We start from the raw sequence: 13,938 nt of genomic DNA, 5'->3' as shown, positions 1-13,938 counted from the left end.
GAAGAAAACCCACACAAGCTGTTTTTCCTGTGTGCAACATAAATTCTTTTTAAGGGACAAATAAACTAAAAGCCTTAGATGGTTTTGCTACATGTTAAAAGTGACCTTGGTTACAGATGACTTAAATGGTCAGTGGTGAGATGTAAATAATTACAAGAGGATCATTTATGGATGCTGAAAATCATGGGGCAGCATTTGTTTTAAAGGAAGTGGGGGCAAAAAAAGAGTTTTGCCTACTTATTTTCTTGTCTATTCTTGCTTACACTAGCTTTTTTTTTTTTACTTTTTTTTTTTGTCACTTAACTGCATGCAAAGTCAGAGTGAATGAGAGACAATCTTAAAACAGATAAGAGATGACAGAGAATGTGTTCAAAACCAAATTATGCAGTAATCTGATAGTGGCAGTAAAGATGTTACCAAACCAGAAATAATGCTGTAAGTCATCATCTTTTCTCTGTAATTTCAACCTCTGCTTAAATACCTAATAAATACTAGAAGGATATGAACTGGGTGAAAATATGGAAAAAATAAAAATAGTTCTAGGGTTTGACAAATTGTTTAAATTGATGTGCTATTTCATCACTTAGCTCCATGATTTAATTAATTGACTAAACTGCTCCATTATAACAGATAACACTAAATTGACTATTACTTTCCTGCCCATATGTGCTTACTTTTAGTGAAGATGTTGCTGTACAAACTAACGTGATCCTAAGTAAAAACATAATTATGTCTTCTGAAGTTTTGTTCAGAGGGAGCAAAAAAAAACCTTTCTTGATATAACTCCTGTTCCCCCATCCAAAAAACCAACAAACCAAAAATAACTAACCCCCAAGCCCACTGTAGTTGCATAGCTCATGTTTGTTAAACCTGTCTTTGCATCCTGACATTTGGACTCACAGGGAGGAGAAATTCTACAGCCATTAATGACATAGAGTAGTTTTTTAACAACATTCCCCTGTATTTCTGCTTTTTCTGAAGCTGTGTGTTGTGGGTCTGCTGACAGGAAGAGTTGGGGACATGAGAGGTGATACTGCCTGTAAATTTAACTTTCAGATAAATAATGGGTATTTTAATTCTTAGAGTGGCATAGGAGAGAGAACCTGCTTGTTGCACGATGCTGCTTCTGGCTTCTAGATGTTACACTATTTGAAAATTGGCTTACTGTAGAATCTGCTCATGTTTTCCTAAGAAAATAATTGTCATTGGGATGCCATATCACTGAATGGGAGGGCAATACTGCTGCAAATCCTCTTGAGTAACACACACTGTGCTCTTGCTACAGCCAAGACAGGTAAGAGTTCCTCACACCTGTCCTATGGCCTGAAACACTGGGTTTAGCTCATCCTGCTCTTCCCACAACACTGCTCCAGCACAGGTCGAAAGTCATTCACTCGGTAAGACAGTTTATGGGCAACTGTTACAGTAAGAGCTGGAAAAACAGGATCTAGTTACTGCACAACTTAAGCACTTCTTCCTATGGAAATCAACAGGAGTCAAGAACTGAGATATCTCTGTAGATTGAAGGCAGGTCTGGGGGAGGTCTGTGCCCACAGGATAACCAGTGCTGGCACAGTGGCTCCGTGTCACCCTCCCGTCACAAGAGGGTTGTGCTGGCTGATGCTCTCACCCCTGAAATTCCACCCTCCTGCAGAAAGATGCAGTTACACCTTTACACTCCCTGCTCCCAGATGCAGTTTCTCCAGATGACCCCCCCAATGACATGACACTTGGTTATGGTGCCTGACACCACCACTCTGTTCCCTGCAACCAGATGGAATAATAGGAACTGGGAGTCCTGGCAGCATCCCCCCCCTTCTGTCTCACACACAGCTGTGTGGTGTGTGCTGTGAGACTGGTGCACAGGAACAGCAGGAGCAGGCTTTCCCTGTCATTCCTACTGCTTCCAAGTGACGTGTGTAGCTCCAGTAAAAGAGGTTTTTGTGATGAAACTGAAAACTGAAACCAGATTAAACTCTACTTCTCTTTGTGCAGTGGCTGTTCCCATACAAATACAAGCCACTGTAGGAACATGACAGGAATTGTTGAAATTCTTTTACAGTGCACAATACTTTTTAAAAGTGAATTTATATGCTGCATGGGGTTTTGTTGTACTACTGTGCTATTTTGTGTTTAATTTTTGGGCAATGTGGCTTGCCTCTTTAAGATTGCTTTGTGCTACTATACTGTATATTTGAGACAAAGAGCACTCTGGGGGATATTTTGGTCTTGAACCTGTTGAGTAAAAAAGGCCCTGCTTGTCTAAGCACCAAGAAACATCAAACAGGTTTTTAGGAAGCACCATCACCTTGAGAAATGCAAGATTAGTGTCTTTTATGAGACTGGATACAACAGGATTTTCTCAGCAAGAGATTAAATCTTTCACCGAATATTGACCCTTCTGCCTCCCACCCAGCTCAGCATTTTACATTTTGCACTGCATTGCAAAGTCTGTGGAACAGGGAATATTTCTTACTATATGTTGGTGCACTGCATTGTACAATGGGCCCCAGTCTCGTTTGGATCCTCTCTTGAGCCTTTTTGTTCCATCATCCAAAAGCGAATTACTCATATTGAATTTGCAACGCAAATGTGACAGCACTCTACCAGTCACACAAAGCGTAAGAAGAGAAAATTGTTCAAGGGTCCAGATATAATTCATTAATTTTCTACTCAAGAATTAATTATTTTAAACATATATTTCAAAAGATAGCTTTATGCATAGCTGCAGCTGAAGTTTGGGTTTGGGGAAGCCAAAGTAGATCCACATCTGTAGAATCAAGCTGATCTATGAAGATGTTTTAGAAAATACTGCTAAAAATACTTTTAAAAACCACCACAATAATTAGAGAAACACAATACTATTAATCACACAATGAAGTGTTAGGATTTATATTTTTCAGAATTTTATATATATTTTTATTTAAATTTTTTTATATTTTTCAGAATTTGAACTTGAAATTTGAATTTGAAAATTAAGCAGTAAAAGCTGCAAATACATTCCTAGATGCCTTGCAATGAAAAGATATGATTTTAATATGTCATTAGGAAAGTGCCTAGAAATCAACTTCTAATGTACTATTTTGATATTCTAATAATGTATTATAATAAAACTTTTATATTGATAAGTTGGAGTTATATTAAGTGGCATCTGTTGTCTTTGAAACAACGTATTTGGTTAAAATAATCCTTTAAGATAGTTTTGTTGAGTCAGTGGATTGACACAAGGAATTCATTTTGATAGGCAGTATCTTTGCATGGATCAGAGGTTCTGTGAAAAAAGTTTCATATTAACTGTAGCAACTTGCTTCAAGTCTTGCATTTAGATTTCACAAGCATGTTAAGTTCTCAGGAGAACCCAACAAACCTCTGGATTAATGTTCTACTAAATTATGATTGTGTAAGAAAATTTGGTATTGAATGACATGCACTATGAAGAAAAGATGATGGTTTTTGGACTCCGGGGAGATGGAAATCCCTGCTATTTTATGTGTTCTTTTCAAAAATCTGTGATTCATCAGTGCAGGTAACAGTGGTTTCGTTGTTAATGATCTACCCTCTTAATAAAATGACTCTTACTTTTTATTAAAATTACGAAATACTTCATCCCAATGCCTTTTCTGTAATAGAAAGTGTATCCGGTGTTGATAACATGAAAGATTCCTAAATTTAAAACTCTCCTGCGATGCTTGTGTTCATTATAGATAGAATGCCTTCTCTTTCTAACTTTGTTATACGAACATAACGTTAACAGTCACAAGAAGAATCACTTGGAAGATGTGGTGTTGAAACTGTGAATCCTGTGTAAGAGAACTTGCTTTAGAACCGATACACTATCAGATTTAATTGCCTGACTGATGATGAAGCTTTTTTTTTGGGTTTTTTTTGGTCTCTCCTGCTGCTTCACCGATTTCCAGCCCACTGAAGCCCTCGAGGAGTCCTCCTAAGAGGAGTGCTCCATCGCTGGGCTCAGCTATGCCATTCCCCCTTCCAAAGTGCATCACCTATATTTGGTTTGGCAACTCAGGCAGGCCAGCTGTAAGACGCCAGGACACGATTTCAGTGACAATAAGAAAAATCTAGCTCCACTTCCAGAAAACGCTGTGTGGAGGAGCACTGTCCGTGGAGCGTTCGGGGCTCCTTCCATCCTTTCAGCAGCTGCCCTGCTCCTGGCACCCTTTAGAGCGCGTGTCTGGGGGTGAGAGGCTGCTCGGGCCACGAGGGTGTGCGAAAACAAAGAGTGTGAGCCCCGAAACAGAACGGACCGTGATGTTTTATCGCAGACACAGCGCGGAGGAGCCGCCACGGCGGAAACATGGCGGCGGCGCCGCTTCCTGCGCGCAGAGATGGCGGCGGCGGCCGGTTCCTGCCTGAGGCGGGCGGGCACCGGGGGGACGGCGGGTCCCCGAGCGCCGCCGAGGTGTTCCCCATGGACAGCGCTGCCGATACTGCGGGAGCGACACCCGCAACCTCTACCATGGCGCGGGCAGGGCGGGCTGTGAGGGGAGCTCCGCCCGGTGCTGGCGCAGAAGGGGCGGCTGCGGGCGCGGGGCTGAGGGAGGGCGGTGGGGAAAGGCGGCGGCTTGGCCCCAGCCTCTGCCCGCCCAGCCCGGAGCTCAGAACAGACCTTCTGGACCCAGTGCTTCCAGCTGACTTCAAGCAGAATTAAGCGGCAATTTCATGTTGTTTCCCCCGTGTATTTCTGGGAAAGGAAAGCAGGCGGAGCGGTGAACTTGGCGCTTGTGCAGTCGGAGAAATAGAGTTCATTGCAACTCCCAGCGTTTCTCTGGCGTTTGAGTTCCTTTACGCGAATGTGGGTGTTGAAATGAGTAATTTGTGATATTTACGAATATGTTAAATTTAAAAATAAAATTAAAAAAAAAAAAAAGAAAGAAAAACAAAACCCGGGGGTCCTGCAGAGTGGGTGATCCTGATCTCAATCCTGCACTGCAAAACCAACATCCACAGTCCTGAACACACCGAAATTTCGGTTCAGTTTTACACAACAGCCCCACACAAGTCTGTCGGTACTTCCGTGGTGGGGCCACATGGCAGGAATGTCCTTTAGACCGGGGATTTCGCTTTCCTGGGTGAAAAGGACGGTTCTGGGTGCAGATATGAAGGTTTGGAGCTGATCTCTGCAGCTGCTTATTCCGCACATCATGAAGGGACATATTTTTGAACAAACTGTATTTTAATTGTTTCTCTCGTCCCTTACAAAAGTGCTGCCTGGGGCTGGGAGCACACAGCACACATGACCAGTTTTAACTGTGTATGCTCTAGCAGGAAGGAATTATCTTGGTGATGATTTCATTTCCCAGCAATGCCATTATTACCTTGGCTGGTAACTTGAAAAACTGCTCTCCTAAGATCTTTTATCATCATTTACATGTTATATGGAAGAATGGGGCAAGGGGGTTGTTAACAGCTTATCTGGTTTTGAGATGTGAAACAACTGTGTAAAATTCTTTCAAACTCCCATCATTCCTTAAAGACAGCAGATTTTAGAGTAGTGGCATGTTCTCAGAATAGATTTGAAGGGCAGGATGTTGCCCTTCTGTTTTCTGTCACAAAATGCCACCTGCCACGCCAAGAGGGATCTGCTGTTCCACTGATGATATTTCAAACCTGACAAAGCACCTGACTGTGGAAGGAAAAATACTTTTATCGTGTCCATCTTTAAGATTCAGTGTGAGAGGCAGTCCCTTTAGCATTCTGAAATGTCATTTTCTGTGTCTGCACTAAGATCAGTTCATCTACCAAAGAATTGTATGGCTAAGTAAAAATAATGCCACGTCCTAGCTTGCAAAATGGTACAAGAAATTTGTTTTTTTATCTTATATGGACCTTAGTCCCAGTTCAACTCCTGGCTAGAAGCTGTTTCAACTTGCAGGAGTATTTAAGGCATATTTTGTCTCTATTGAACATACTGTTCCTTTGGACCTGACTTTAAAATCCAGGATATTGTCAAAACAAGACAGACATAGACCTCTGGAGATCATCTAGTTCAATCCCTTCCAACCCTAACTATTCTGTGATTCTGTGAACTTTCTGTTGGGTACCTACCTGTCTTTGCTGTGTGAAAGACCAGAGTTGTGATATGTCCCTCTTGTGGAAAACTTGCTTCTGCTGCCTGGAGTTGACCTGGAATCCTGAGAAAGGAAGAACAACTGTGTGTTGGCAACTGGGTTAGCCCTGCAAGTCTGAAACAGCAAGGAGCAGTGCAGGAGCCTGGCTGCTGTGGCTGCTGCTGCTGCTGGAAGAATTCCTCTGTGGGGTGGAGCTCAGGAGGTCACAGATGGGAGAGATTATTCTTCGAAATAAAAGGCTTAATGGTAAAACTGGTCTTCTGCCTTATTTTCATGAAATGTGTTAGCACTAATGTAGCAGCAGTGTGGGCTGCAGTGTGGAACCTCCAGCACTAAAAATCCATGGAGAGAATTTCAGAAAAATCTTTAATTTTTTTTTTTATTAGAATCAGCATGAATGTATGATTCAATAAATATATTTTATATACATTTAACGGCAGAAACTTTACATTCCATCTTCAAACTGCTGAAATAGAACTTCTGTTTTAAAATCTTTTTTTACAAGCCAGAAAAATAATCTGCCACAGTGTCTGTGTGGTCATGCAAATGGTCTAAGTTACAGGTTTATTTCATCATGATGTAAAAATACTGATTTGAAGGAAGCAATTGCTCTGCACTCTGACCAGTGTAGCAAAATATCCTTAAATGGAGTGTAAGGCCATACCAATTTTGTGTATGTATATATTTATATGTAGCTATATATAATAAATCCATATAGAAAAGACAGGGAGGTCCCTTTTTAAGGTGGACCGGGAGAAGACGTGTAAGTACTTCATGATTAATCTAGTTTATTCCTTTTGAAGAATTTTACATCCTAAGTTTTAAGCATGGGTGCACTTTATATTTTGTATTTCTCTAGTCTCTCCTCTATTCTTGAAGGGAGAGTAGCATGAAAATTAATAAGCATTGACTTTTCCATTCTTTTTTGAAACCTGTGTTAGTGAACTAATAGAGGCACTCAGAGAGCACTTGCATTGCCCACTTCTCTCTCCCTTCTCCCTAACTCCAAGGATTAATTCTTACTCTGTGAAAACTTTTCTGATTATCTCCTGTGAGATGTGGATATTTTGGCACCCACCTTGCAAGGCAGAAGATGAAAACAGCTGAGTATCAACTATTTCATTGTCTGTTTTAAAGAGGCTTATGTGAAGTTAGGGGATGAGTTTTGTTCTATTAACAGCAGCTGCTCCTTTTTTCTATGCCGAAAAGTTGATCAAACTGGGCCAGTTTAGTGCCACCGCTTCCTTCTGAGGTCTTGATAAGACTGAAGAAGGAAGAGAGAACACTCTGACCTTGTTGCCATCCTTTCCTGATTATAAACAAGCTTGAGAAAATATCTGTATCCTGATTCATCTTTTTTTAGCAAGCACGCAAAACCCCACATAAATCGTTCAAATGTGGATCTAGTATTTACAAAAGAGCACTGATAAACGACCCACGGTGGACATGTCAAGAGGGTCTGTCCTGCCCCTTTGCAGGAGGGTCTGTCCCACAGCCCACGTCTGGGTCTGTGCTGGCAAACCCCACGTTCTTACTCTGAGTGGAGGGTGACTGGCATTGCTCTCCCGGGGCGGACAGTGACTGCTGGCAGAGGGATGGAGCACCCAGTAACATCTCACACTGAGCCAGCCCAGCCCTTGGCTGTCCCTGGTATAAATAGGGTCAAGACGCTGTTGTGTTTTGGAACAAATGAGCTTCAGTAAGCCAAGCTTTGGAAACAAAGATTTTCTTCATACAAATGGCTTGCAGATGGGAGCGATACAGAAAAGGGGGCAGAACAATGCCACTGCTTAATAGGCTTTCTTTCAAAAGGTATTTTTGGGAGATGTTCTTCATAGATAGCAGATTTTGAGGGTTGGACTTGTAAGGTGAATGCTGAGAGAAGCTGAGGAAATGTTTATCAAGGACACAAGGAAAACACTCTCTAGGTGCTGAACTGTTCCCATTTCTATTTATTTTGCATGTTTTCAACTGGAAAGTATTCCTGCTGTGTGTGTTTGTATCTCCCCTCCAAAGTAAAACCAAATGTGCAATGGTTGTCCTGAAGGGAAATATCTTAGTATTTTTATTTTTCTTCTAAATTCATTTACAAAACAATGTAAATGGATGTGCGTTTATAGTTGGACGGGAGAAACTCCTGGGTCCTCCCCTCTTTTTTTATATCACTTAAGTGTAAGTTTTTCATTACTCATCACTTGTAATATAATAAGCATGATATGCTGTACACTGTGGTAGAATGTGAGGGAGAACAGTCCATAAAATGTCCCTGTCCACGATGGTGTTTAGCCTGCCCGTGGCTGTGGTTTGATCTCGGGTGGGTGGTCACAAACAGCTGATTCAGACAGGCTTGTGCATCATCAGGATTCAAAGGCTGCTTCCAGGATGGTGTCACCAATGCTGCAGGGATGGTAAACTGCGATGAAATGCAGTGACCTTTGCATGTCAGGCCATTTTTGGCTGAAGTCCATAGTGTGTTGCTTCGCCTTTACATCTCTCTGTTAGTCTCTTAATTGGCTGAAGTTTCGCTGTATCTCACACACAGACATGTGAATGGCTTTTAGCACAGTTGCCTTCTGTTTCAGTTCTTTTGAAACAACCATCTCTTTGCTGCAGCTTGGTAAGTCCATAAAGAAGAGGTGAGCTCTGGCTATGATTAGTGCTGGCAGCGTGTCGTGACCAGGCTTGGGAACCACACAGACTTATCTTTTTGTGTACGAATTCTATTTCACAGTAGGCTTGAGATGCTCCAAGCGGTGCATTTTTCAGGATAATTAATTCCACATGCGTGTGGTGAGTTAAGTCCCTTGGCCTTTGTGCCTTAATGCCATCTCCTGTGCCTCTGGAGCTGCTGGTGTCCCCTGACCTCCCGCCCCAGTCCCAGGGAGCGCCGTGCTGCTTGTACAGTGAGATGCTCTGACCTTGCACCGAGCAGCGAGATGGAGCTCAGAGGCAGAGTTCAAGCACAACAGGTCACTCAGGTCACTCTTCCCAGCGAGGGGAAGGGATTGCTTACCTGTTTCTCAAATTCTCACACAACATCACTGTTTGGATCTTAATGTTTGTTTCCCAAAAATTACAATTTGGGCACTCCCAAAGCTGACAGATCCCCAGATTAACCTGCTACTGTGAGCTGATTTAAGGAGGGATGTATCAATTATGGTTCTGAACTGTGTGTTTTTCCAACAACCCTGTCGAGTTTAGTTACCTTGCTCAGGGCTGGAGGGCTGTGAAGGGGGTGGAGGAGTGTGGAACATCAGCCTGGATGTGGAGATGCTGTTTTTACAGTTCTTCACTTTGAGTAGGTTAACTTGGGGATTTGTCAGCTTGGTCCATGCTGTTTCTGAGCTTATTTTCTCTTCTGATCTAATGCTGGAATTGGAAGAATGCAAGTGTTTTGAATAGAAACATAAGCAGATTTGGGAAGAGTGGGACAGAAAGGAAAGATATTAATTCAATGTAGGCAGGGCAGAGTGTTTCAAAGCCCTGGTTCAGTTGTTTCCTGGACTAGACAAGCACAAGGCAAAGAAACTTCTGCTCCCTTCTGCTAAGATTTTGTTGAGTCAGCCTCTAGCTGAGCATCTTTTGTACAGCTGAGCTCTACTGCTGTGACCAGTAGGACTGGCCATGGTCACTTAAACAAAACGGTAAGGAGAGGATGTATCAATAGCTAATTCATTAGTGATGGGTTTTTATTTGTTTGGGGTTTTAAATTTATTCTATTTTTCCTGATCAAAAGTGGGATTGATGGCAAGTGGAGGCATGCATCTGATCAAGGACTTGCCAGGATTGTTCACTGTACTCCTGCCTGTGAGGGATGTACCCTGGTGTGCAGTTGTTCAGTGAGATGCATTTCCAGCACCATTTTTATGTTACAGAGGCTGCCCCTTCTCCACTTCCTGTCTTTATTTACTGGTCTCTCAAGCTCTGTTTTTAGAGGTGACACTGCCCATGCTGTACCATATCTCTTCCTCCATGGGACAAGTCAAGCCTCATGAATTCTTTCCAACCCCTCGAGGAATAAGCAGCAGTATTTAAAGCCTTGACTCCCAGGAAGACCACATGGACAGGTGGCAATTGTGACTGCACTTAACTACAGCAAGGAGTAAGTACTACAGGCTCCTCTGCCTTACAGAAGCCATGATATGTTCTTCCTTTCTCATTTCAGATCCCTGCCTTCACTCTACTCTTGGCTAGGGAGTTGAACTGTTGGGACTCCTCTGCTCTCTAACACTGCAGCCTCAGCAGAGCAGACCTGGCTGAGAAGCTATGGTCACAACACAGTTGTGTCCTCCTGTGGCACATCACAAGCTCCAGAGCTGGTCCTGCTCTTCAGGTTGGTTCTTTAGCCCATCACAAGTAACTGTCATGAGGATACTTCCGTATGTGCATATCCAGGAGAGGTGGCTAAGGCACCGCCCATGGCACAATCTCTTCAATGTTGCATAGTTTTAGTTCAGTAAAAGTCAGTGTTTGGGGACTAGATGTCAAGCAAGAAACACTGGAGCCCTGGCCCCAATTCTTTTATCACTGGAAGTCATGCCCTGTTGATCTCTGCAGGGTTAGGACAGGGCAATGCTGACTTGAGCAATTATCAGGCGTCCACCGTAATTGTGACTGTGAAGGTGTCATCACTGCAAGGTTGATTCAGGCTTGAACCTGGAGCTGTAATTTAGTGCCCAAATTCTGTGGTGTATTTAACCCAGGCCAACTGGCTCAGCTGGTCTGCAGCCTCAAGCCTAATTCATGGTTTTGTCACACAGGTAACCCAGCAGTGCCTCAGTGTCAGCAAGTACCTGGATAAGGCAGACACGTCTTCCCACAGATCCTCTGAGGAAGGGGGTTTGCTACAGTGCTAACAGTCCTGGGACCAGCTTCCCAAAAGCCTTAACAGCAAAAACTACCTGCAAGCTCTGTGCCCCTCAGACTTGGCAGCTCCAGGCAGCTCTACTTGTCCCTGCCAAGCTTGACTCACCTGCCACAGCAGTGACACACTCGCAGCCTGAGCACGTAGTTAATGACAGTACCTCATGCCCCAGTTCCCTGGGTAGGTGAGGAGGGTGTCCTTGTTTGGCTTGAGCTACTTATGCAATTCAAGTGGCAAATCTATAAATAAAAGCTAATTTCAGACCAGACTGATGGCTTATTTATGCTGGTGTTGTCCCCTTCTCAGAAAAACATGGATGATTTTATACTGGAAGTGCTGACATGTTTGACCCTCAGGCTGGGAACAGCATTTGTATCCTCTTGCTGGAGCTGCTGCTCTCAGGAGGCTGCTAAGGTCCCTCTCCCGTGTGCTTTTTGTGGCAGCACTAAGCAGAGCCTGTGAGCCCCAGCAGCAATGTTTTGAGTGCTGCAGGGATTGTTAAGCCAACACAAAGCAATCCCTACCTTTCCCCAAAGTGGCAACATCCCCTTGTGCTGAATCTGTTCCACCTGTTCACTCTCTCTGTACATGGTCTGGGTCAAACCATGGCTGACCCATCTCCAGCACTGCTGGGAGCCAGCCCTATCCCAGGGTGGGCTTCAGCACTCTCTCTGTAATAGACCCAGGAGCAGGGATATCACAAACATAAGACTCCCTTATAATTTCTACTCAGAAACCTGACAGTAAAGTGCATGAGGGCTGCAACTTGGTTTTGCTAAACTTGATGGTCTTATTACTTAATATGGTCTCATAATTCCTGCTGCCTTGCACCACACCTGTTACCACTGTCTGCCTTGAATGCCAGGAGCGATGTGGCATGCAAACAAATCTCTCCTATTGCTTTTCCTTTTCCTTTCTCTTCTCTGCTGGTCTTTGCCAGGATCCTCATTTGGCAATTTAACCAGTAATTTCCTCTGCTAGGGACTGCAATAATCCTTCTCCTTGTAGCCTGCCATGTGATTTGTGTCCTTTCCCATGTTACGGCAGCAGGCAGTGTGATGCTGGGACAACGTGGTAGGGTGAGTGAGGGAAAAGATGAACAAGGAAGGCTGTAGAACCTGCAAACAAAAGGGTCATAATTCCAGTGCATGGGATGCCTGCTGCAAGGCAGCTCACAGGTTGGGAGTCCTCACCTGGTTCAGCCTGTGCTTTCCACTATTAAGCTACCTCCAGTACCTCTAGCCTGGGCTGTGCACTTCAATGTGTCTGCAGGGTGGGATCACCCAAGGGCTGCTCATCCCAGCAGTTCTCAGAGGAGAATGTCTCATCCAGTGCAAACACCTGCAGGCAGAGCCTGGAGTAGCTCTGAGTGGATGCTCTGTGCAAAATGTGCAACAGCTCCTTACACCTCGCCTGGTTCACTGCAGCTCATTTCCTGTGGGGCTCTTTGCTACACACCACGGTAGAAGGAGACTGGGAATACAAGAACCTGATTTCCAATAAACAGCTACTGTGTAGCTGGATCACTGTAAAACATGGAGCCCTAGAGGGATGATAGCCCAAAAGACTGCATTCTCTCTGACTTATGCTGCTTTGCTTTTACAGAGCACAGTCAAAAAGCCCTTACTGGCCGCCCTCACATTCCCCTGGAGTCCTCCTCATGCTTGGCTGTGAAAACACTTCCCTGGTAGCTGTTACACTGCCTGCTTAGGGGGAATGGTTTTAGTCCTGTATTTTACTCTGCATTTCCCAAGACACTGATCTGTGCCAGGCCCTTCAAAGGTTGCAGCGCTGAGGAACTGAGCCCCATAGGAGTGAACATTCAGGTGGTAAATGAGAGGAGATGAATGCAGAAAAGTACAATAGACTTGAATGAAGTGAGAGACTTGTGTAGGTTCATTTGAGCAAGAGATGTGTAACTGCCCTTAAGAAATAATTGTTAAGGAGAAAGAGAGAAGGGAATGGGAAGACTTAAAGAACCTGAAATAATTTAAGATGTTAAAATTAATGAGTTTCTGCTTTGGTGCCCATCCTAGCACCCTGAAGAACAATCCTGTATCTCAATTTTCTATTTAGCTACTAATGTACTGTCTCCATACAAATGATGGAAATCTATTGAAGTAGGAGCAGCACAAGATGCCCCTTCCATCCATCTCCTTTTGAGAAGAAGATAGGAGTGTGTGAGTGCTTCCAAGCAGGGAATGGATTAGATACTTCCCTTGCTGAGCGCTGTGGGATGCTGCAGGAGGGCAGAACGTGCTGCCTGCAGTCACCCAGACAGGAGATGCACAATGTCCATGTGGGGGGCAATGACCCAGACCTGCAGCTGCACTGGTAGGATTGGGGCTTTTGGTAGCAGAGATCCGTGTTGTGTTACCCACTGCTGCCAGTAGCAAGGTTTTGGAGTAAAGAAAGGGGTATTGAAAGAGATTGTCTGTCTTTGGCACAGGGATAAGAACTATGTTTTATTAAGCAATGGTAGTACAGTACAAAAATATGATTCTATACAGTCTGTGAAAAATATGGCACCTTTGAAAATAGCTTTTTCTCCTTTCATATGTTCCTTTCTTTTTAAAAATATACACTCTAAATGTTTCTAACCTTTTTTCCACCAGCATTAGGAAACCAAGGTCTTTAAATCACAGTGAAGATAAAGGGCAACCAACAGTGTAATTTGAATTGTCTTTGATTTGCTTTAAAATTAAAGATCTTAGAAGGGGCAGAAGAATAAGAAAAAACTTCCAGAAAAGTCTGAGGAAAACAAAACAAAAAATGTTCCTGTTTAGAGGCTGTGAGAATATTCAACATTTGAAATTGTTTGATGTTTTTAGGAGCAAAGTCCCCCAGCCCTGACCAGCAAAGGCCTCTAGGACAGGAGAATTAGGGCACTACCAGAGCCACAGAGCAGCTGTTCACAGGCAGCTGGTGCTTGGCCAGGGTCAAGGCCAAGCCCTGCAATCTGCAGCAGCCCATGTGCTCCCTCCT

This window comes from Corapipo altera, unplaced genomic scaffold (genome assembly GCF_003945725.1).
Source record: "Corapipo altera isolate COAL_440 unplaced genomic scaffold, ASM394572v1 75, whole genome shotgun sequence".
NCBI lineage: Eukaryota > Metazoa > Chordata > Aves > Passeriformes > Pipridae > Corapipo > Corapipo altera.
This window is presented reverse-complemented; position numbering follows the sequence as displayed.